At 33.9% G+C, this 25,191-nt stretch overlaps 1 pseudogene; it reads right to left on the bottom strand.

Moving 5' to 3' along the window:
- Window positions 1-4,734: 4,734 nt before the first annotated feature.
- LOC107846429 lies at window positions 4,735-11,094 on the bottom strand (annotated as a pseudogene).
- Between the last annotated feature and the right edge of the window lie 14,097 nt (window positions 11,095-25,191).

Raw genomic sequence — 25,191 nt, forward strand, 5'->3', positions numbered from 1 at the left:
AGAAGCCTACCTCAAGGAGAAAACACAAAACCTCACTTAATGCACCATATGCTTGTCTGCACTTTACAATCCTCAAAATGCTATCACACTATCAAAACCATAATCTATTCATCAATACGAGTCTAATAATACCCATATTGCACAATTTTGCTTTGGATCTAAAAACAACACCAAACATCAAGTGGGTTGTACATACAAAAAATGAGTTTTTGATACCAACCCAATGTTCACATATGAATAAGGAATGATAACCCTCAAAGAATGGGTGAAGACTAAACATACTTTGGACTATAATCAAGCCTTAAGCTAAATTAGGGTTTTGGGTCCAAACTAAGAAATTCAAGAATGAATTCAAGAAATTCTTACCTTAATCTTGAAGATAATTATGATACATGATGATAATTAAGATTCCAAGGCACCTCTCATGACCAATTTAGAGTTATTACACTCATTTTTAGGTTTCTAAGTCTAAATGGTAGAGGTGAAATTCCCCAAATGCATCTTGGGGATTTTGTATAGCCCCTATAGGTACTCAGATGTCGCAATTGCGGTCCTATAGGGCGCGATCATGCTACTCGCAATCGCATACCCTTGGTTGTGATCGCGGTTGCACCAGATGACAACAAACTCAAAAAACATTTTTGACCCTCAAAACTCTTCTAGAATCCAAAGAATAGGATCCTATAGTGAATTTGAAGTGTAAACAAAATTTAAAATCCATTGGAATCATCTAAACATTCATCGAAGATCGTTAAGGCAAAAAGTGGGGCCCACACCTATAGTTTTATCACTTTTCATAAAATTTGCTCAATAGCCCAAAATAAGTTCGGATACCTTAGGACCTGAACCAATAGTCTCCCTAGCCTAAAATTGATGTTTTGGATGTGATGGCAATGTTGGATTTTAAATCCTAGATTGTTTTGACAAAAATCGATCCCACAACTATTCTTTCTAATTTTTAACTTTCCAACCAATAGGTTGAAATAAGCTCCGATATATTGGGACCTAAACCAAAGATCTACCTAGACTAACATCGATATTTCGAATATACTAGTGAAGTCAAAATTTGCATCCAAGATTGTTTCACTGAAGTTTTAGCCCAGTGTCCATTTGGAACCAACGAATACTTCAAAATCAAGAATTGCCTCTAAAAAACAAATGAACTACTCAATAGCCAAACCATCGCTCCCAGCAAGTCATAAATGACTTTGGAAACCTATGGAGAAGCTCAAACGATAAAGATAAGCATAAATATGGAAAATAACCTGAAGGGTAATTACAATTCCACTACTCAAAGAACTTTTATCCCCCAAAGTCAACGAATAGAAAGAATCTCAAAATCAATAAAAGATGAGGTATTGGGCCTGCATGCTCCAAGCATGACTTCCTAGATAACCTCTGCAGAGAGAAAACACCTATAAGGAATTTCACCACAGGTATCCTTTTTTCAACCAACACTCCCATTCTACTTCCAAAATATCCAAAACTCAACTTTGACCGCTAACTGGCCTCCAACTGAACCAAAAAAGTTTATAAGTATAGAATGAACCACAACACACTGATACTATATCTACCTCCACATAATCAACAAAGGCTCATCTATGTCAAAAGCAAACCAAGACTTGAGTCATAAAATTGGCTCTAAATCTAAAATTAACCTTTCTTTACCCCTTTGAACCTTTTATCTACTCCAAGCTAGGGGGAAAATCACTTGAGTCTCGTCCATAGAATCTCATTATGGAGAACTCAAAGAAATGAAGCTGATCCACTGAAAGTCCATAAGGAAAAATTAAGAATAAGCTGATAAGGCATTATCTAGGAATACAAATGGAGATAATCATGAAATACAGTCTATGCTAATATTGTAACCAATTCGGATGAAAATCAAACTGAAATCTCAAAATCCAAGGTATAACTACTTATCACTTAATATTACACTCCAGGATGTGACATCCACTAAGAATGAATACATACTGAATCCAACTTGAGAATATTAATCTCGCTGAGTTAATCATCCAAAATTCCTAAAAAAACTATAACTTAAGGTCAAAACTAAAATAACCAATATGAGGCCCATGGGTTATCATCTAAACACTTATCAACTATAATCCATCCAAAGTCTAGAAAACTGAATAGGAAACCACGAAGTATGTTCAACCAGCCTATAAAGGAAATCTAAACTTAAAGAAGTCCAAAACTAAGGTTGTACGATAGCTCTACACCACCGAGTTGAAATCTCAATAACAAGGCTGAATTGCTCAATATCAAATACCTAAATCAAAACTAAAAATAGGTAAGCATTAATGCACCAAATCTATCATACTTCCAAATCACCGTTCCAAGGAATCAAAATCCAAAACTTAACCAATAAGGCTATATCAATGTCAACAATCTCAAATAGACTCTAGTATCCAAAATTTGATATATTCGAGATAATCCATACCAAGCGATAGTCTAGAAATATTTGGAGAGTAAAATCACCTACAGAGATAACCACTAACTTATAACTCAAGTAACCAACTCCATATCAACTGGAAGGAATGAAACATAGTTGCAAAATAGGTGTCATGCATAAGGAAAAATAACTCGATAAAATGCATATAACCTACTCCATATCCGCTAGAGGGCATGACCTATCCAAACATACTCAAAACTTCTCAAGGCTAAAAACCACACCAGTAAAGGCAAAAACTTTAGCCACTCATAGAAATGGAACTTAAGCTGGGAACTAACCAATGTAATACTCCATCTAGGAAAAAAAATAGCCACAGACTCATATCAACAATGATAACCCGTACTATGATTTGCAGGCTATAGAAGTGTAGTATGAGTAACAAACAAATGGTACTAAGTAGGCTACTGCCAACTGAGCTCTAAAGATAAAGCAGATATATACAACATATAAACAAAAAGAAAACTACAGCAAAAAGTCCAAAAATCACATAAAAAGTCAATGAGATAATAAATAACAGCTACCCTATTCATGTCCAAGAGTTTAACATTATAAAACTAAGGAAGTATCAGGGTGAACTATCCTATTATAGCTACATTAAAAATATGCCAATGCTATACTATATATATAAGGTCAACATATGAATAAAGAGCAAAAGAAAAATATATATAGTAATATACAAGGCAAAGAACTGACTATACAACATGAAATACAAAGGAAGGGATATACTATATTATCATAACTTCACATAGCTATATATATATATATATGTATGTATATATATATAAACGTGAGGTCATCTCAAAGTAAAACCTATATTATCCTATTCTAATTTTGAGAACTCATTGTAATAGAATCAGGATTTAAATACTATCATACTCAGAGTTTCTAATCTATATTGCTAGATATGAAATAATCATGAAATCATAAGTTATGAGAGGCCGAATACATACCTCAAATCCCAATACCGAATCAAAGACCAATATATCATAAGCTATATATACTAATGATCATAACAATAATAAAAACAATATCAATAACAACGTGAATAATCGACTACTTCAGAAAACCAAATACATAGCAAAGCCTAAGCATACCTCCATTACCCTAGGCTCAGAAAGTTTAATTAACATACAATAATACAAGGCATATTCTTTACCATATCTATGCAACCATCCCATATCGACTGATAAACATACTGGTGATAGGCTATGTGCATGCAGGAATGAATGTAAATTATACAATTAATATCACAACTCAGCATAATTATCCTTATCCAGGCCATCATCATTGTAGTCAACCTCCGGCCTTGCCGAATCTCAACATATCATCAATATATACTTTATCCTTTCCAGGTATAAACATCATCGCAATAGTATCTTTCGACCTTGCTGGGTATCAATATTATCCCAACAGTCACTACAAGAAAAACAGTCAATAAGGAAGGAAAATATGGTCCCAAAAAGTCCAAATCTTGTCCCAATTGTTTTTTTAGGACCGAAAAATCTGGTCGTTTCCCGTCATAACAGGCTCCGCCACTAAAGGTCATTAGTGATGAGTCCAATAAAACGGTCCTTAAAATCCTTTTACGAAGGCAAAAAAATAGGTCGTAATAGCCTTTTAGGATGGCATATCTTGTTCCAGTCGACTAACTACCTGGTCTTATTTATTCTTTTGCGATGAACAATCTCGTCCCAAATAGACTAACTACCTTGTCATATTATCTTTTAGCGACTGTATTTCTTGTCTCAAATAGACTAACTACCTCATTGTAGTTATGTTTTTGTGAATGTATTTCTCGTCCCAAATATCCTTTAGCAATGAGCAAAATTCTTTTCCCAGATCAACCCTTAAGGACGAGCAATATCCTGGTCATAGACCAACTTTTAAAGATGAGCGATATTCTTGTCCTAGATCAACCTTTAAAGACTAGCAACACCTCTTGTCATAGATAAACATTTTAAGATGAGCAATATTTCTAGTCTCTAATTGACAACAAATGAGCCTAGTATATATCATAAAATATTAAATTTCATTAATTTATATCAAATTGCTATCGAGAATCAAATCTAGTATACATAGTGATAAAATCTGTACATCCCTGTATTGTAGTAACACTTATATACTTACCTGACAAGTTAAAATAAGTCAAATCCAAGTATTAAATCGATGGAACTACCACGAGACATGACTAACTTTCTCTATCAGTATATAGTATTATCTCTGAAGCTATTTTTGTTTGTAGAAGGCATTATAGTCCTGAATGAATTTCAGGACTTCTACTACCATTCCTGAATTGTGCAATAACGAGGATAATTGGGAATCAAATCACATGTATCGAGCTTGAGGTTTGTTGCCGGAGAATTATCATGTCCACTATACATCCATCCTTTTATTGCAGTGCCTTCATATGTATAAGCATCCGCTGCTATATGTGGATCTTTCATGACATCCTGAAAGTGTTCACATCAAATATTAAAGCATCAATCATACAGGATACACACAGTACACCAAATACAAAGTATCAGCTACCATATGTACATCTTGATTTTTCTTTTGATAAAGGTAAAGTTAACAACTTGATTCATGATATTATCTTATACTAGTTGGGTTATATGGGCCACTTTATTATTTCATGTAGAAGTATTCATTGTTTATACCGCTTGAAAAGAAGTAATACATTATGATCCTAGTTTCTCAGTGCAACTTAAATTCTCTCAACAAATAGATGAAAGTGATTTTATGTCTTTATATTTAATGATCCATCAACAAATAAGATTGAGGATTTCATAGCTATACCATATATTCTCACACAAGACAAGCATTGATCACAAAACTGATCATCTCACACGGACAATTCCTATATCTCAATTTAGAAGGTGAAAGAGTGTATTTGAAATCATATAGAATTTTGAACCAAAAGAAAACAAATCATATATCTTACGCTGACCTGAAAAGTAGGTCAAACAAAATAAGAAGGAATTTTTTTGACTCTTGGAACCCTGAGATAAAGTATTTAAATCTGAGTCTGATGTGCATATATCTCTCATTAGCTTAATTATTGGCCAAACTTCTGAGAGCATATTAGGCTGATTTAAAGGATCTTTCTCATAGCTCCTCAGTGCTAGATAAGCTAACAGTTCTGCTTGATCAATTGGCCAATCACCAGCTGAAGAGTCCAAAACTGAAACCAAGTTCCCAGTTTCCAAAGCACACTTAGACGTTCCTCACTATACCTGAAGCTGGTTTTGCACTCAAAAGTCATAAAAGTATGATGCCAAATGAGTAAACATCAGATTCTACAATAAGTGGTCCCTTGTCAACACACTTAGGTCCACATAGATGGAAGCCTCCGGGTCATCATAATTGGAATTCTCAATCTGGGAAATCAAGAGATAGAATCCAAAATTACTTATTTTGCTAACAAATTTAGCATCAAGGATAATATTTTTAGGTCTCAAGTTCCCATGGACAATGCAAGGATCATTGGTATGAACAAAGATTAGAGCATAGCATATCTCCATAACAATTCTTATTCGATGTTGCTAATGAAGAGAGAGGGATTTTTTGTAGCAAGCAAGGTGATCTTCAAGGTTTCTATTTTCGAGGAATTCATCAGCAAGGGACCTAGACTCTGAGAAAATCCCCATCAGTGTAACAAAGTTTAGATGCCTTACCCTGCTCAGTCTTTCTACCTGTAATAATCCAAACATTATTAAAGTAAGAAACTATTTATTTGTCAAGTGTAAAGATGGAGGATTTTGTAACAAAAATGAACACATGTACAGTGATTAAGAATGGTAAAATGGTAAAACTTTAGACATAGTTTACATCAGAAATCCTAAAACCATCACCATGTTTTAGGAGTAAAGAATAAAGATTATAACTGAAGCTTTATTCCTTAAGAAAATTTCACATTCTGTTAAAGCTTTGAAATCATTTGTATCTAAGAAATAGGTATATGTATAATAAATGCAAGAAATTTCCAGAAAAACAACCAAAAAGAGAGGTGGGGTGCAGAACATATTGAAAAAACTTAGCAGTTGTCCATTTGAATTCGATCATAGCGTAGACAATGACATCAAATAAAACAGATTATACAAATACATACGGGATTTCAATGAAAACCTGCAAGTAAATAGAATCATTTTTATAGGTAATGTAGACTTCTTTTAATATGAAATTGGCTTATAAGAAATTAAACTCTATCCTTACCTGTCCAAAGGTGTAAGGTAAGGCAAAAAACATTCCAACAACACTTTCTCTATAGAATACTGTACGTTCAATGGCCATAACAGACTGTACTACTGCTGAATTATGTATGCCAAGGAAATAAGAGTAGCATACATGGACCCCATAACATTAAATAGATCTTGTCTCTTACCCTATAAGTGAAAAAATAAAAAAGAAATAAATTGAATTTTAGCATTAAGAATTCAAAGTATTTTCCACTTGTTTTGTCAAGTATTTTGGACATGCTCTTTAGTATCAAGATCCCAGAAAATTATCCCAAAAACCAAGGCAATGAAGGTTGTGAAGAGAAATCTAAATACAGTATAAGGTGTATTATGCCAGTATAACCAGTGTCGTTTCCAAACACAAGCTATACATTGGGTCCAAAATGGCTGTGAATATTAACTATCAAAATACAGTTATTGTGTACCAGTACAAGGCATGCTGAGCTCGCTATCAATGATTTTTTCCTTCTGTAAAGGTGTGATTTCTTGTATAAATTAGCAAAAATCAACCCCTAACATCATTTCCTAAGATGAGGTTGTCTTTTCTAACATCCAAGTTGCTAGATAGTAGCCATCTTTTATTTTACTTACCCCAGGAATTGGCTAAACAAAAAACAAGACTCATCTTAGTATTATTTGATCGTATCAACTCTATAAAGATAAGGTATCTTTCACTTCAACAACTTACTTCAAAGTATTTGATCAAATGGCAAGAATAGCAACCCAATAGACTAACATATATCTTTTGTCCTCCTTGTTTCGTTAGAAAAAGCTGCAAAGTGGTGTTTATATCAGTACTCAATGACAAAATCTAGGAAAAATAATGAACAACTTGATTGAGTTAAAAAATATCAAATTCACCTCATCAATGGCTTAAAAATGTCGATAATAGGATGATGGATGGTACGGACAATGGTTCTTCCTCGGTCGATAGTGTTTCTAATAGTTCTCATAACAATTGCAGCAGCCAGAGCATCTAGTCCTGAGTTTGGTTCAACAATGAAAATGATAGAGAGTTTAGCAACTAGCTGCACTGCAATGGTCAAGCTTTTGCATTGCTCAGTTGAGAAACCATTGACCCCTAGCAAACCAACTAAGACTGATCTTAGTGGTAGCGGTGCATTGTCATGTTATTCGTCCATACTGGTAGTTGTAGTCTAATCCTTTGATTTCTGTTATTACTTATTGTCTTATATTGCAACTATCATATTATTTTGTTGTAGATACCCTCCGATTACTATATACTATTCTCGTACTTCTATTACTTTTTTTATGGTCTATTTAACCTATTTTTTCCCTTGAGCAAACGGTTATATAGGAAACAATCTCTCTACTTTTAAGGTAGGGGTTAGGTCTACGTACAGGCTACCCTTCGCAGATTATATTGGATATGTTGTTGTTGGAGTGAGATTTATGGAGAAAAAAATTTCATAAGAACTAACCTTTCTAATCTTTTTGTCAACATCATAGGGTAAACGCAACCAACCGAAGTATACTAATGACTCATAAACTATAACATAAGTTGAGTGGATGTCATTCTTCTTATAGTATCAAGATATACATGCAAATGTGTATTGCTTCTTAGGATAGCCCGAAATCTTAATGTCACCCTCGATATATCCTCTTGTTTTTCTTCCAGCCAATACATCCATCAACATTGTTTTTCCAGCTCCTACATATAACAATAATAATAATAATAATTATTATTATTATTATTATTTGTTGTTGTTATTATAATTATTATTTTGCTTAGTTAATCAAACTAGGAAAGTCTTGGTATTATATTCCTCCTTTTAAAAAATTGATAAAAGTCATTTAACTGGTAAAGTTGCTTTCTAACTTATAAGTGAAATCTAGGGCAGTCCGGTGCACTAAAGCTCCCATTATATGCAGGGTCCGAGAAATGACCTGGCCACTAGGGTCCATTTTACGCTGCCTTACCCCTGCATTTCTACAAAAGGTTGTCTGCACCACTTAAACCCATGACCTCATGGTCACATGAAAACAACTTAACTAGTTACGCCAAGGATCAAAGGAATCTGAGAGTAACTAGTAGAAATGTTTACCATGGACAAATTTTCTGCTATATTTTCATTTAAACATTAACAAACCAATATTATTTCTTACATAAGCACATGGGATTCAGAAAAGCAAAAAATATATAAACTTCATCAATCTCTCTTTATATTTAGTTCTGCTCTTGAATCTTCAACAGGTAAACTCTTCTATCTTCTATGGAAGTTGAATACCTCAATACCTAAAGAAAATGCGAAGGCAAAAATAACAACATATGCAACTGTCACAACTACAACTACTCCAAGAAACTCATGTTTGAACCTGAAGTAATGTCTCAAGAATTGTTCCACAGTTTCATCATCGCTAAGTTTAGTTTGCGCGTCTCCAAATTATGGTACAAGAAAGCCATACAAAGTCCAGGAAATGGGGCAACCCAGTAGTACCATCTCCACTATATAGGAATACACTATTTTTAATCGATGAAAAAAATAAAAGGATGCCACTATTTTCTCAAACCTTTTCTCATGTTCTCTTGAAGTTTTACTTGGGGATACAAAATAATTCCATTTAACAACCGTTAGAGTTTTAAGGTTAACAAAAGTTACTACTATCATAGCACACTAACTTTAGACAAACAAAAATGTGTCAAGATACTGGGAAAACAATGAGATTACTTGACGTAATATACTACCAAATTGGCGCATAAGTTCTTGCATTATCCTCGACTAATTGGCCCAAATTGCACTTAGAGTATTTCCTGTCTTGTAATTTAGTGTTCTGCCTTTAATTCTAAATTCACTGACAATCTAACTTCCACTGTTAGCCCTTTGAACTTTCTTTAATACTATGAAAACTTGAAGTAAGTCAGTGCATTAGGCATAATTACAATAAGTGCAAATTCTCTACCGTGTCTAGTATAGCATCTATATATCATACAACGACCGTTTTGCATAAAAAAGTTACATCAAAGTTTAAGGCTAAGAATGTTACCCCTATTGTCTTAAAAAATCTGCTATTTATTTCAAGCCAGACTGTCCACCAAATAGCCTGAGGTACTTCTATTTTTATTTTAGATCTTGTAAAGGACCATGGAGAAAAAATCATTCTGAGGACTATTACTACAGAGTTGGCACCAGATCACCCCATTAATGTCAAACATATTAATTTTACCTTTCACATAAGTAAACAGACCTAAACCAGGAGGTAAAAAAAAAAGCTTCATTGTGAAACCCATATCACGAGTAGGACCAATAACTATTGACTTTCATTTACTAGTCAGTACTTATTCATCTATCTACAATTGGAAAAAGGTCATATGGTCGATCTTTCTTATACTATTTGAATTGTTTTCTCTTAAATGCATATCATATATGGGATATTTTAGGTAATATGTGGAGTACTTCTAAAAATTATCTGGTAGCCCCATTAAATGAAAGAACGGACAAAGTACAAGGTATATTTATAAATCCATCAGCTACTTCAAAATTAATAAATGCACAACTAATAACCAATAAGAGTTATTTGTTAAGGCTCTAACCTACATTTCTAAAGCACCATTTCCCTGAGTTCTTACAGTTGCATGTCCACCTCATCAAGCTGCAATGCAAATATTAGGTATAAGTTATTATCCAGAGCGGGCTAAATTTAATATGTATGATGATGAAAGCCATAAATAGTCTGGCAAATATGACTAAAATTTTATGCTTGTGTAAAAGAATTTGAGCCGTGACTACCTCAATACTTAAATCTTTAGCCATTTTGGCATGAGCATCTTGTTGAGTGAGCTGCATATCCTGTTGGGCCTCTGCTTCCTCTTTCTTCTGCCGTTTTTCCTACAAGCAGTAGTACTATACATTAGTGTCCCAATCATTTACTTAAAAATAAAAAATTTAGTACCCTAATCACATTTGAGCATATTAAATAGCCTAGAGGAAAATGATTCAATTAATTTATAAATTCCATCAGATACTAAAAAAAAGACTATAGATGAGTTGTACCTCTTCAACAACTTTGGGTAAAAGCTGCAACCATTTATCCTCAAATTTTCCCAAAAAGTTTTTCCTATTACATGAACATCATCCCTTTCCTCATTGTATTTCATTAAATTCTTAAATATTAGCCTAACATCTGCACATATCTCTCAAACATGCTTATATCCAGAACCATCCTTTGCTTCCATCTTGTTTTTGATCGTACCAAAGTCTATAGGCTTCTAACTAACCTAAAAAATTCCATGATATAATAGCAAAAATAGAAGGAACATAGGATTCCTAAGAACATCATAGATATAATAAGCAAACCGATGTGAAAATTCAAACTCTTTACCACATAGTAATCATCTAATCCAAGACCCTTGACCTCTTTGGGTTCCATAAAAGGTTTTCCCATTTGTGCTAAGTGATTTGACAAATAGACTAAGCAATGAGTAGGAAAAAATTAACTGTAGTAATTAATAACTACAATTTCTCTTAAACAAGGTGCATCACCATAATGTGCTCATACACCTTACCCTTCTTTCTTTTACCTTTGTTTCCTATGGTAAGAAGAAATAAACTAAAGAAAGTTATATAGATAGAGAAGAGTGAACTCTAAGACCAACCAATAGACGTCTTTCAATCGGTAAATCAGCGAACTTACTTGCTAAGGAGAGCCATGAGAGAACGCATAATAAACAGTAGGACAAGTACAATGATTTGTAGCTCAGACGAAAATGTTAAAAAAGTACAACATCATCGGTACCAAAAAATGAGTAAATGATGTGTGGTATTTTTAAACTGAGTATACTTTTACAGGTAACAGGAAATCATAATGACAAAAATATACTAGCCTAAACGTATCAATATCTCTTCAACACTTTCCATTTCATCACTTCTGTGATTTTTGTTAAGAGGCTACAATGCAGTCTTATCTGGACTTCAATGTTTATCAGAAAACACTCCATCATGCAAGTTCATCACATGCCACTATTTTCTCAAACCTTTTCTCATGTTCTCCTGTAGTTTTACTTGGGGATACAAAATAATTCCATTTAACAACCATTACAGTTTGAAGGTTAACAAAAGTTATTGCCATCGTAGCACACTAACTTTAGACAGACAAAAAGGTGTCAAGACACTGGGAAAACAATGAGATTACCTGACATAATATAGTACCAAATTGGCGCATAAGTTCTTGCATTCTTGCACACAAATTACTCTTGAAGCTAGCTCCTTTACACTTGTAGCTAGCTCGACTGTCCCACGAGGTAGCTACTACCTCCTACAAACACAAATACCGAGTATCTTTACATGACTAAACAAATAATCAACCCCAAAACTACCTTCTTATGATCTTCAATCCTCAATATCATACAAACTACTCATCAAGATAGCACCTTTACACTTTATCAAAAAACAAAAGAACATCAAATCTTGGGAAAAAATACAAAACACATATAGATACATATAAATTTTAGATCAAGGTATCTCCTTTAAACTTTATCACAGAACAATATATATATTGAACACCAAATCTTGAAAAAAAAACTTAGGGTTTACGATTTTGAACCCGCCATCAGCAATCACCAGGAATTAACTTGATGATAGATTCTTCTTCTGTGAAACTGATGTTTATAGAGAGATGAGAAATCACCAGGAACAAAATGCTTTACTCAAGTCTTTACAATGAGATGAGTAACATACCAATAATGGAAGCTGCAGTTGGAAATTAGACAGATTTGGCTGATGATTTGAGCATTCAATAAGAAATTTTGATCGATAATTTGGAGCAACAACTAGGGCATGATTTTTATTTTTAGCATTATTTTTATTATAATATTATAAAATTTTATTTTTAGCATTAAAATAATTTTGGCGGTACTTCTCTCTAAATTATTATTAGGAACCAGTTAATAATTTTTTAGGACCAGATTTTATACCCTTCAAAAAATACATAATTAGGGACCGAAATTTAATCTAGTCCTAATAAGTATACTTTGGAGACCAAATTATTGATTCGTCCATAAATGTTGGTCTTAAGTAGATCTTTTTATTGTAGTGAGTATCCTCCGGCCATGTTGAATATTAATAGCATCATAAGAGTATCCTATGGTCTTGCTAGGTATCAATACCATCATAATATTGTCCTCCGACCTTCTCTGGTATCAATATCATAACAATTACATAATCGAATCAGATGCACTAAAATACTCATAAACATTAACATATCACCATAAAATATCTATCTAGTCAATATTTCCCAACTTCTTATTATTAGTTAACCAACATTTATTATAATAGAATCATTAGTTCACTAGTCATCACATAACCTTTAGTTAATAGCCTAAACATTATCCTTACTCATGGGATAGCAACTAACCACTATTTATTAAATATCCAATATCTAACATCTAGTCATGGTTCATCCCTAGCCAAAAACTACCATTAATCCACCATTTAGTATTATCAACTAATCATACTATATACGTTAATTATTAATAGTCAACAATGAACCATTTATCATCTAACCATTCTTTATTAACTAACATCCTTCATTAATTAACCATCGTTTATCAACTAATAAACATCCTTATTAGCCACTTATGAATTATTTATAGTTACCATATCTCAACTAAGCAAGGTTCATTAAATAGTACATAGATTTCTAGCTATCAAGTACTATAGCCACCTAAAAGACATATAACTGCCACTTAACTTAACACTTAATTAAGAAGAACAGTTATAAGATCGTATTTCAACTAGAATCACATCAATTACCGATATAATAATTATGAATGTACCAAATCTATGCATGCCATCACCAGTATTCAATCAGTGGAATAGTAAGCATTATACCACATCTTCTTTTGTCCCATACTAAAGAGATTTGTATACAAATATATACATATTCATATTCATAAACTGTAATCACATCATTTATAATGATAAACACTTCTCAAATATTAAATCAATATCATAACAAGGACCTTGGCCTATTAATTGATCAAAAATAATCACAACATTATAATCACAACCTTAGGGCCATACAAATATTCGGGACTAATATCAATAATCAAATTTATAAGCCACAACATATCTCTAATTATATCACATATAGGAGGCATCTTACATATAAGAGGAATAATATTAATAAGCATGTAATCATCTCTCACACAAGAGGCATCTCACATCTAGAAGGCATAATATAGATAGAAATGTAATCATCTCTAACACAAGAGGCATCTTACATATAGGAGGTATAATATATATAGACAGATAATCATCTATAGGATATCATATATCAATAGGTCATACATCATGACTAAAGGGAATATCACTTCTCTAGGCCAATTTACACCTCCAAAAGGAACATTATCTCTATAAGTCCAACAATCATAACTAAAGGAAATAGCTACTCCATAGGCCAATCATCATGTCTTAGAGGAAATAATATCTCTATAGGCCAATAATCAAGTCTAAGAGGAAATAGAATCTCTATAGGCCAATAATCAAGTCTAAGATAAAATAGCATCTTTATAGGCCACATAACGTATCTAGGAGAAATATCATATCTAAATGCCCAATATCACTTCCACAAGGAGTATCATGACCATAACTCAAAAGCCACTATCTGGGAAAATCAATACAAGTTACTAGCCTCATCTATGTCTAACATCCATACTAAGTTCACAAGACTTAACACAAGCTTAGGCCTAAATGGGTCGAACAATCCCATTTCTAATCTGTAATTTCCATAATTAGGAACAATATGCCCTAAACTAGGCTAAGTTATCTAGTTCATCTTCTAGATGTCAAGTAAGCAATATCCAATCCGAAGATAGTAATTTCAACTAGAAACAAGGGTACTCAAGTCAACTCTACCCAACTTATGATTCCATGACTACCACACTAGCCCAATAAGGCTAAATTATAAATTATGCTTCAAATTCTAAAAATACATTCCAAACGTAACATTATATTATATCAATGCTATAACTAATCTAAACTAAAGAGGCAAGGTAATAGGATACAAAAGGGTTATAAATATTCCATCTTACGGGTCCAAAACTCTCATTTATTCCCCGAAACAACAACAATCAAGGCCACGTTATCCTACTCATAATCAAGCCTAACATCCATATTCACATGCAACATCTATCATACATAATCTAAGAAAAAAAGTAGATAGAAGCCTACCTCAAGGAAATACTGCAAAATCTCACTTAATGGACCACATGCTCGTCTTCACTTTATAATCCTCAAAATTCCATCATACTATCAAAACCATAATCTACTCATCAATACCAGTTTAATGATACACATATTTCACTATTGTGCTTTGAGTACAAAAATGACACCAAACCCCAAGGGGGTCCCACTTATGGAAAATAAGTTACCGAGACCAACCCAATGTTCACACATGAATAAGAAATCATAAACCTCAAAAAATAGGTAAAAGCTAAGCATACTTTGGGCTAAATTCAAGCCCTAAGATAAATTAGGATTTTGGGTACAAACTAAGAAATTCAAGCGTGAATTCAAGAAATTCTTATCTTAATCTGGAAGATAATCAGGATACAAGATGACAATTTTGCTCCCAAGTCACCCCCCCATGACTAATTTTTCGTTACTACACTTATTTTGGGGGTTTTTAGGTCTAAATGGTGGAGGGGAAATGCCACAAATATATCTTGGGTCTTTTATATAGAACCTACAGGTACTTAAATGTCGCAATTGTAGTATTACAGTCCATAATTATGCTACTCACGATCGTACTCTCTTGGACGTGATCACAATTGTACTAGATGGCATCAAACTCAAAAATAAGTTTTCGACCTTTGGAACTCACCCGAAATCCAAAGAACACGATCCAATAGTGAATTTAGATTGTAAACCACATTTAAAATCCATTGGAATGATAAAAAAATTCATCGGAGATCATATACGTAAAAAGTTGGGCCCACACCTATAGTTTTTCCCATAATAAGTTCGGGAGCCTTAGGACCTGAACCAGGGGCCTACCTTACCTAAAATTGATGTTCTGTACATGATGGAGAAGTTTGGACTTAAATTTGAGGTAGTTTCAATGAAATATGGGTCCCACACCTATTCTATCCAATTTTTAACTTTTTGACCAATAGGTCGAATAAGCTCGGGTGCATTGGAACTCGAACCAAAGGTCTACCTAGACAAACATCGATATTTTAGATTTGTTGGCATAGTTAAAACTTGCATCCAAGATCATTTCACTAAAGTTTTTTCCCGGTGGACATTTGGAACCAATAGAGACTTCAAAATAGAGAATTGGTTCTAAAAACCAAACGAACTGCCAAGAAACCGAACTATCAGTCCCAGTAAGTCATAAATTACTTAAGGAAGATATGGAGAAGATCAGATGGTAAAGATAAGCATAAAGATAGAAAATAACCTGAAGGGTCATTATAGTGTAGGTCTCCTATTAGGTGGTTCAAGGTTGATGAAGCAGAAATGTTTGGCCTGGATTTGGTTCACCAAGCTATGGAAAAGGTGAAGTCTATTATAGATAGGATTAAGACCTCCCACAATTATTAAAAGTCCTATACATATGTGAGGAAATGGGATTTGGAGTTTGAGGTTGGAGATTAGGTGCTCTTGAAAGTATCTCCCATGAAGGGAGTGATGCAGCTTGGGAAGAAGGGGAAACTTAGTCTCCGGTATGTTTTCCCATATTTAGTTTTGAAAATGATAGATAGTGTTGCATATAATTTATATTTTCCCTCTATCATGGGTTCCATTCATCCGTTATTCTATTTGTCTATGTTGCAGAAATGTGTGGGTGATCCTTCATTGGTTGTCCCTTTAATGGACATTGATATTTGGGATTTTGTGTCCAATAAGGAGGTCCCAGTAAGGATCATAGATCGGCAAGTTTACGGTTGTGAATAAAAATGTAGCTTTGGTAAAGGTTATATGGAGGAACCAAAAGTCTAAGAAAGTACCTTGGGAAGCAATGGAGGACATGAAGTCCAAGTATCCATTGTTATTCCCAATCCTAGAAAATAGTCCTTGAGGTATGTGTTGTTCTCGATATCTTTGATTTATTTCTTGTTAAAGATAAATTGTGGATTCCTTTATGTTTTAATTCCTATCCTAAAGGTAAGAGTAGAGATGTTTGGGTTTTTATCGTGTTTTTAGTGCCTCATTCCATCATTTGGGGACTAATGATCCTAGGGGGAGAATAAAACTCCCCAAAATTTGTCCTTTGCAAAATTTTCTGAGCCTTGAACATTTTGTGCGTCATATGACTACATTATACCAATCGTATGAAGTGGATATGGTTTGAAGTCTTTGGTCATATATTGATTAGTTTAACATTGTCCAAGTTCTATTATTGGTACGAGAAGGAATCATACCAGTCGTATGATAAGGTATGAGAAGTATGGGGCTAAACCATATGATGTCCAAGGTCTAGCCTAGAGGATTCTGCTTGGGGTACGGTTTTATGGTACTTGTCAAATGGTATGGATACGCTTTAGGCTAAGGAGTCATCTGATGGATAAAATGTGGCGTCCAACATTATTTCAAGGGTACGAGTGGTGGGTACCATTAATATGTTGTGTGTAAGAGTTAGGAGAGAGTCATACCCTCCTACGCACATTTTTCAGCTTTTAACCTGAGGGTATTTTAGAAAATTCCTACTCCAAAACCCTTAATACCCCATATCTTATAACACATTATAGCCTTTCATAATATAATTTGAAGGATCAAAACACTCTCAAATCCTCTGTAAACTCTGTCTTGAAGATTGGGCTAGGCTTTCTACAAGTTGTTCATCTAGAGGCTTAAGAGTCATGTTCTTTTCATGAATCATCATGAATAAGGCCTGTCACTCTTCCCTAATTGTTATTTCATGGAAATCATATATTTAAAGACTTGTTTATGAATCATTAATGGTGATTTTTAAAACTAATGTCGAGGGTTTTTTTTATATTGTTGAGTATTGTTTACTCTTGGTTTAAATTGTGAGTATACATATTTTAATGATGGCTTTGCATATGCTGGTGCTTGGTAATTATCTTTTAACAATTGGGTCATGGTTAACCATAAACATAATGGTTTTTAATTTGGTTTTGGTCTTGATAAGGTATGCGCTTAATGTGTTTGTCAAAATGCCTATAAGAAGAATCTAGTCACATGATGAGTCGTGTTTTGAACTAATGCTTGGCATAATAATGTTAATGAAGGATGTATTATTTTGTCAAGGTCTTTATGTCCCTAAATTGAATTGAAATATTATTTGAACTAAGGCATTGGACTAATAATGTAAATGGTTGGTGAAAGGTTTCATGAAGGCCCTGTTGTCCATATGTCGATTTGAATTCTAACCGTTGTGGTTTAAATGGCTAAATGGGTTCGAGTCCATAAATGTTGGATTGAATTGATGACATTATATAGACAATGTGTTTGACTCCAAAAATTGAATGATAATGGTTATGGCATATTGTATGCTTGTAAGAGGGGTTGGTATGATGATACTAAAGGGATGCCTTTGGTAAGAAATTGGACTAATGGTTGCATGTATGTTTAAAGAATGTTTTAATTGGGCTTAAAGCGGGATGTGTAGCCAATCCATAAAAGTGGAGTCTAAAGGACTAACACTAGAAACTGTGCTAGCTGGTGCGGGTGTCTATATGACTGGGAGGTTCGACTCCCTCGAATGGATATATGAATGGGAGGTTTGAGATCCCTATATTGTATATATTAATGCTTAAGTCACCTTAAATATATCGCGAGGTTCGAGTCCCCCATAATGGCATATACAGTTATGGATATTCTCTGGTTTGTATGGCTCCATACACTCGTGCCCTTCCAGCTATGGGAGAGCTGGGCCCATATATCTCATGTGTGCGTAGTTTTATGATGATTATGCTACACAAACCAGGTTAATATTTTCAGAGTTTGTGCTAAGCCTTGTTCCCTAGCCCGACACGATATATATATATATAAATATATATAGATGTATACATGTGATTTCATATGACGATTTGACTTGGTTTTATTGAAGGCTGATAGCACCCAAGCTCACATGCAAGTGTACATGGTCTTATCAAGTAGTAAAGTGGCCTTTAAGAAGCCAAGTATCGATCCCACAAACTTTATTTAACAAAGAATTTATTTCAGTTCACAATTTAGACTAAGTTGGTGCATGAGTAACCAAAAGAGAGTTCGGAAATTGTAACTAAAATTAAAGTAAACGATGCGGAAAGTAAAGATCTTAAAAAAATCGATAGGAGAAAACCAGGGTCAAAGAACTTTCGACAATCATACTATGTTATTGAATTTCGTTCGTTAACTTGCTTATTTTGGTTGTAGATTCATAGGGTTAATTGCACGATTATGGTTTCCCAACCTCTAATCCTTTACCTAAGTTGAACGTTAAAACTACATCATTGATCGGGATGTAATGATCCAATTAGGTTATTTAAGCTATCATTCTACTCGTGGATCAAGTGAGGTATCTAATTACATCCTTATCCTAGACACTAATTCGAATTCGTTATTTCATAAAGTAATACAAACCATACTTTGTTCATCTCCATGTTCTATCCCGTATTCCCTCTCCCAAGATCAAAAGGTAGACAATTGATGTACTCTAAGGGCCATGAATCCTTAAAATAGTTAAATCAAATATGAACACACAACCAATAATAATAAGAAAATTAAATGAACTTAATTCAAAACAAAAGTAATCATGTCTTTGGCTTTAACCCCAGAAAAGGGCGTTTAGCGACACAGTCATAATCGTAATCACAAGATCTTAATTAACAACTAAAAACATGAATGAACTAAATTAAAAGATTAAAAACCTAATTATGAACTTGTAACAGCCCCTATAGCTCCAAAATATGTTCAAAGATATGTAAAAACTACAAAATATATTAAGAGCATAAAGGTAGCCAAGTTGGAGTTGAATTAGCTTGAAATACCCAGGAGTAGAGTAGACCATGTATCACACCCTCTATTCCTATGGAATGAATCATTCTACACACTCTCTATTCCATAATAATAGAGCATGTGATGCATACAAATAGCATGATGCTACTGGAAGTTGTCCTACGAATTTTGGTGAAGTGTTGGTCCTTCCTCCTTTCATCCCTTGTATTGTGGTGTCTTTCCGATGATTTTCCAGCCTTTATATCATAAATGTATCATAATATTAAGATAAAAAAGGATCCTACAAGAACACTCCAAAAAATTTAGAAGTTCAAACACACAATATCAATCACAATGAATAAAAAACAAGAGCTTAGACTATGTTGATTTCCATGATCTTTCACTTCAAGTTTCAACTCTTTCCTTGAATCATTTGAACTTTGTACACACATAAAAACTTGTTCCACATTTAATGAAACATTTAAAATCATAAGTAACACATAGAACACAATAGAACCAGACAAGATAGACTAGACAAGCAACTAGCTGAAGCTAGAAAGACAAGCTTTCTCTATTGAACTCTAATTGACTGTTTGAAGTATCAACTTGCTTGGAATTCACTTTGAACCTTATAAACACATGCTTTAACACTTTGATACACATTTACCTCATTATCAACCCATATAGCATATAATCATCCTTTAAAAAAGGCTAAAATGACTAGAATAGTGATGCTATAATGAATAAATTCACCCAACATTACCACCCCACACTTAAAACATTCTTCATCCTCGAACAACACTTAACTATAATCATCATCAACTAAGGTTACTCTACACTTATAATAAATGCAAGACACTCAAACTAGTACTATAATGACTACATAGAATGCAAGCTACTATACTAAGCATTTTATTTACACAAATGAAAGCACATGAACATTACTCCAAAATATCCTAGCCTAATGAATTTACTCACCTATTGGAAAACTCATGCATATTTCTCAATCAAGGAAATCATACAAATCGCCCACATTTATCAAACATTTTCCCCTCACCACAAAAGTGTTATCCATAATCGCTCACAATAAATCAATTCACAACATGATGGGTACAAGAATAAAATTATGCTCTCTCTCACAAGGAATTCAAAAGTTCTGCACAATGAACCATAGGCTTACCCTTAGTGTAATGTTCCACTAATGTCATAATGTAAAGATTAGGACCAATTAGGAATTTTTTGAGTTGTAATGTAAGATAAGGAACGGGTAGGACTATTTTGGGAATAGTTACTAACCACCCTAAGCGCTTTAATACATTACATTAAACATTTAAAAACACTCTCCAACAACCAAATTTCACTTTTTCATCCCCCTAAATCTCTTGTTTTTGCCCCATCTCTTTTAAGCAGTTTCACAAACAGATGGTGGGCATAGTGTTTATTTTTTAAAGATTTAATTTTTTTATTTTATTTATGATCATGGAAATATTTATAACATCATTTTTATAAATCCTAACCACCATACATCAAATATAAACATCAATAACTCTTTCCTTGGGGCATCAATTCACCTTTTTCTTTTTCAATTTCTCAAACTCCTTAATAATTCAATTTTTCATTAAAGCATTTAGGAGCTTTTTGGATCAAATTATAGTCTATCAAAAAAAGGGATTAGGCTACATAGTGGTTATAAAAGAAAAGGCTAAAGGCTCAATGGAGGTTAACTAGGATAACGCATAAAGGGTAGGACAAATATAAGTTAAAAACAAGGCTATCAAAGAAATGCCTATAGCATCTCCTAAGCCCACACCCTTTATTTCACATCACACATACACCGAGCAAGTTCTAGACATCACATGTAACAAGGAATATACAAAAATTGTCACAAACACATGAAAAATGCTCAACTTAATAGGATCATCATAGACTCCCAACCAAACAATAGCATGAATTCAAAATTAAGACAAGTACAAGAGTCATAAACATGAGCCTAAGAGTCTCAATAATAGTAATTCATTTAGTGAACAGGCTTTTACAAAAAAACCCACTTGCATCATGATATCAAAAATAGCACCAACAAAAATATTCCACACAAAACATTTAAATTGAACCAAAATTTGGGAATTTCCCCACCCCATACTTAGAAATATACTTTGTCCCCAAAGTGAATTTAAAGGTAAGAGATAAAAATACTTCTTGAGGCCTCTAGGACCAGCTAGTAGCATCTTTTCATATAAAGAAGATTCATGGGACCCCACACTCTATTTTTTTGCCATGCTCCTTAGCTCGAGTTTATGGTACTCAAACTACCCATTAACTTGTAACACAACCAAACATAAAAACTACATGAAATAAAAACTAAAAAAACTAAAAGAAAACATACCTAATTATCTTGGGTTGTCTCCCAAGAAGTTCCTTATTTAGTGTCGCAGAATTACCCAACTCAACTCAACCATATTCCTTCACCTCTTAACAACCTTTTGGGAGCCTTTTTTCATTCATTTCTGACCTTTTGAGTTTGCACTCTCAAGGTCAACATTTTTTTCGACTTTAACATTTATTATGTTGAGAAAGAGTGGTTTCATCTTAGGCTGCTCGATCAGGTACTCCAAAGAGGTCTTTCGCAGATTAATCACCCACACTTTTCCCCTTCAATAACATTGATCACACATAAATCTTTATATTGGAAATTTACGATGGGTGTTTTGTGAACATCAAATACCACCTCTTCATAATCTATCCTTATTTTGAGTGTTCCTTCTCTAATATCAATCAAGGCCCCTCCAGTTGCTAAGAATTGACACCACAATATGATTGGTACCTGTTCATCTACCTCAAAATCAAGAACATAAAGTCAGCAAGTATAATGAATTTACCAACCTTTATGAGGAAATCCACAATTATTCCATTGGGATGTGTAAATGCACTGTCTTCCAACTGCAACACCATGGTGGTTGGTGTCGGCTTTCCCAAACCTAATATTTTAAACATTAGTAGTGGCATCCAATTTATACTTTCCTCTAAGTCACTTAGTGCATGGACCACTTTGCTCCCAATTTGAATAGAGATAGTAAACCTCCCTTGATCTCTCAATTTCTTGGGGTTTCTCTATGTCATCAAAACCCTACACTCTTCAGTGAGTGTTATTGCTCCTACATCCTACAATATCACCATATTAGCCACCACATTCCTTAAGTACTTTGCGGACTTGGGAATACTCTGCAAAATATCTAAAAAAGGTAGGTTAATGTGAAGCTCTCTGAATGTGTAAGTGAAATTTTTGAACATAGCATCCTCCTTCATTTTGATTTACTTTCGTGGGAAGTGTAGAGGCGACATCTTTTTCACTTCTTTTGAAGAAACTTCTTCTTTCAAGTACCCAGACTTTCTTGAATTTTCAGCAACTGTATTACTAACCTATTTGGTCACCACATTATCATTTACCTCCTTTTTTACCTTGAAAGGTTCTCCTTGAAGCTCTTTACAACTCCTCATGGTGATTGCCATAACCTTCTTTGAATTTTCTGTATCTGCTAGAAAACCACCTTGTGGCCTAGTATTTAATGCTTGTTGTAACTGCCCAATTTCCAACTCTAATCTTTTCTTAGCTACTTTTTGATTTTGTAATTTTTTCTATTGAATTTTCATAGCTACAACCATTTATGCTTGACCAGCTAAGATTTATTTCAACATCTTTTCCATGTTGCTCGTTGACTAATTTAATTAGGCACGTGGCTATGGAATTTGCTGTTGCTGTGCGTTCGAAGGCTGCTCTAACACTTTATATTTTAGGAATTACAAAAATTTAGCTTTTGAGAATTACCCACATACATAACTAATTCTAGATTGAAGGCACACATAACTGCTAAGTGACCACTATTACTGCATATTTCACACCAACCTGCAGTTTGTTAGATGGCATTGATTGTGGCTGCAGGTTGTGCTGATCCCAACTTTATGCTGCTGAACTAAGTGTTAATCAAATTTTGTAATGCAGAAACCTATGCTGATAAGGATGTGAATTGGTCCACCTCCAATACACCTATAATTATTTTCGTGGCATTTTGAAAATTTGAATGCCACTCTGGATTTCCTTATGCAATATGGTTCAACAATGTGTACAGCTCATCATAAGTCAACTCTAGCACTTGAACACCGGTGGCTGAATCTTGAAAAATCTTTGTATTGTGATTAAATGATTCTACAAAAGTATGATCAAGTACCTTATTGGACTATTGGTGGTGTGGACAATCCCAAAGAAGGGCCTTAAAGCATTCCCAAGAGTGATATAGATTTTTACTAGGCTTCTATTTAAAGCTCACTATCTCACTGTAAAGTATCACAATCTTTCTTGATGGGAAGAATCTGATAAGGAAATTTTTGCCTAAGTCATCCCATGATGTGATTAAATTAGCTGGCTCAACATTCGACAACCTTTTAGCTTCCCCCAAATGTGAATGGGGAAATAGTGTCAGCCTTACATAATCTGTACTCACCCCAGCCAGAATGAATATGTCAGTAAGCTCAATGAAAGTCTGCAAGTGGACTTGTGGATCCTTGTGTGAAAGCCTAGAAAATGTCCACTATTAATGAGAAGCTGCACCATATTGTGCTTTAACTAAAAATTCCCCCCTACAGCCAGTCTTTGCATTGGGGAAGTCAAGTTTATCGAAAGTGGGACTGCCACTTCCCTAACTATCCTTCGGGATGCTTGTTGTTCATCCTTCAGAACAATATACTCTTGGTATTCTCAAATTTGAGGAATTTTAGGGAGAAAATTACTTCTATCTTGCATTAGTAAAATTCTTTCTCGGGTTCAAGGCTTGGTTCTGCAAACTTCTGATCCCTTATCAACCTATAAACCTATTTCCTACCATAACAAAACCAAGACCAAGTGTAAAAATATCAAATACATCTAAAGGTAAAACTAAAATAAACAGTTTCCATACAACAAGTCCCCGACATCAGCATCAAAAACTTGACAGCGTCTAAGCGCACACACAAGTGTACATGGTCTTATAAAGTAGTAAAGTCGCCCTCAAGAAGCCAATTATTGATCCCACAGAGACTTGATCTAACAACAAGTCTATTTCAGTTCACAATTTATATTAAGTTGGTGCATGAGTAACTAAAAGACAGTTTGGAAATTGTAACTGCAATTAATGTAAATAATGTGGAAAGTAAAGATATTAAAATAATCGATAGAAGAAAACCCAGGGTCAAAGAACTTTTGACAATCATACTATGTTATTGAATTTCATTCACTAACTTGCTTATTTTGGTTATAGATTCATAGAGTCAATTTCACGATGATGGTTTCCCAACCTCAAATCCTTTACCTAAGTTGAATATTACAACTACATCGTTAAGCGAGGATGTAATGATCCAATTAGGTTATTAAAGCTATCATCCTACACGTGAATCCAGTAAGTTATGTAAGTACATCTTTGTCCTAGACACTAATTTGAATTCCTTATTTCATTAAGGAATACAAACCATACTTTGTTCATCTTCATGTTCTATCCCCTATTCCCTCTCCTGAGATCAAAAGAAAGACAATCGATGAATTCTAAGGATTGCAAATCCTTAAAATAGT

This window comes from Capsicum annuum, chromosome 11, assembly GCF_002878395.1.
Source record: "Capsicum annuum cultivar UCD-10X-F1 chromosome 11, UCD10Xv1.1, whole genome shotgun sequence".
Taxonomy (NCBI): domain Eukaryota; kingdom Viridiplantae; phylum Streptophyta; class Magnoliopsida; order Solanales; family Solanaceae; genus Capsicum; species Capsicum annuum.